The following is a 2237-nucleotide window of genomic DNA, read 5'->3' on the forward strand; positions in this document are numbered from 1 at the left end:
CTCCCGATGGATCCATGAAGAATATTGGAAAGCATAATGCCGTAGTTCAACGGAACACTTTGGCGCTGAAGCGTCTTCCAGTAACGTCTTCGCGAGACACGCCAAACGCAATGGCGATCTCGGAGGGACCAACAGGAGGCGTAACCGAACGGGGAGGAACAAGACTTGAGCCAGGAACTTCAGCAGCCGCGTCGCTTGGGGATGGAGCCACAGGAGCCCGTACAGGTGACGGCAGAGTCACAGCTACACCAAGAGCATCGACCATGGCAGCCGGAACAGCAGGGACTTCAGTAGGAGCAGGCGGCGTCGACGAACGAACGCGAGAACGAGCATAAGCACGGGAACCAAAGTCACTGTCGGGGCCCCATCAGACGAAGCGGGCGAAGCCATACCGGTCGGTGGTGCCACCAAAGAGTCGCTTGGAAGCACCAGAGGCCGTAAGGTCGGCGAGCGAGGCGAGGGAGCGGTGGAAGCCGGGCTAGCAGCAGCAGCAGACGCAGGAGGCACAGCCATCCTCCCAGATGGACCTATCCAAGCCCCAAGTAAACAGGCCCGCACAAGGCAGGCGTGGGTAACTCGGGGTCGGACTAATCCGACGGGGAACGGCACCTCTGGCCTACAGCGCAATTTCGGGAATGGCAAAACTGACGGGACGCGCACGCCAGAGGGAGGTTGAGTGTATCAGATAAGATAGGTGTAGAATTGTAGCCAATCAAAGGCAGGCTCAGTTTAACTTAGATTCAATATGCAATACAGAAAGGCAGATGTAGGGTGGCCGTGGAACCTTCTAGAAGGTTCCATCCGCCTGAACTGTGGGTGTGGCACTTCTCGTTTCGCGCGCCCTCCCCCAAGCTAGCGTTTCCTGAAATACACAGCGTATGCGTATGCTTGCAGATTCTGAACCACGTACGATTTGTTGAAATAAAGAAGTTTTGCGTACTTGTCGTCCAAAAGTGTCAGCATGTGCAAAAACATATTTGATAGACCACTTGAATCTCTACCGAAAGCTTCTTCAAGATCCACCCAGCGAACTGGCACAGCAAGTTTGTACAAAAGGATACACAGGCCCTCAGCTCCAGTTACAGCAGTCCTTTCTCGAGTCCGAATGCCTTCTAATCCAAAGATCGTCACAAGTTCCACGATCTGCACCTTTGTAAACCGAAATCAGTCGACGCACTGGTCGTTAGAAAGAGCGTTAAAGTTGTACGGTGCGCGACGTGCTTCCTCCACTGGGAGTTCAGTCGCTAAAAAACGAGAAAAGTGCTGCCGAAATAACGGCGTTTCCTTCGTCCATTGCTTGCCTCCAGAACCGAAACAAAAACACAGCCTTGTGGTGGCGCACTCTTCATGTTAGTTGCCGCACAACTAAGAGCAAATCGTTACCGTCTTCTTGGCTTGGCGACATTGTGGGGATTCTTTGTCGAGTTGGGATGGGGACAGCGAGCTTCTATAAGTGCCTAGCAGAAATAGAGATCGTGCGTGAGGACGCTACCCAACTTTCTATTCCACATCAGCTTTACCGCTGCTTTCAGTACGATTTAAGTAAAGAACTTAGCATATGATACAACACGAATTTCCTTTCGAAGTGGTGGATTCGAAGCCACCTACCTATTCAAACTTGTCGCTTCATCAGCGAGGTTAGGCAGAAATTCCACATGGTAAACAGTATTTTCTGGATTGCACAGTTCTGCTAAAGACCTCTATTGTATGAAACGTTGCGCGATAAAATCATATGGAATTATGCCTGTCTGATAAGATATTTGCGGTTCCCAATCAAGTCTGCACCAGGTAAGGGGAATATCGCTTAAATAACTATTGACATAGCTCACAGATTTGATTGGACTGCTCTGGCGACAATCAATGAATCGAGTCGTGGGATTCGCTGTAACACATGAAAACGGACATTATGTGGTAAAAGGCACCACTGTACTACGTTTTGTATACTGTTTTTTTATTGTTAGTTGGACAGGACAACTTGATTATGGGACGAAAGCTGTCCCGTCAACATCGGACGTGGTCCAGTTGTGCTGCACTCGTTCCATAATCAGCAAGTACTGTTCTTTTTTCGCTGACCTGGCTTGAGCTTTGAGTGGGAGCAGAAATCTGAGTATACTGTGCTCAAAAATTTCATAGAAAGGGCTTGGTGACTGTATTGGTAACTAAATTAATGTGTCATAGGGATTTCAAAGTATTGATAACTGAGGATGGGTTCTTGCCATAGATGAGCCAAAAAAAAA

Source organism: Phytophthora parasitica (genome assembly GCF_000247585.1).
Source record: "Phytophthora parasitica INRA-310 unplaced genomic scaffold supercont2.141, whole genome shotgun sequence".
NCBI classification, from domain to species: Eukaryota; Oomycota; class Peronosporomycetes; order Peronosporales; family Peronosporaceae; genus Phytophthora; species Phytophthora nicotianae.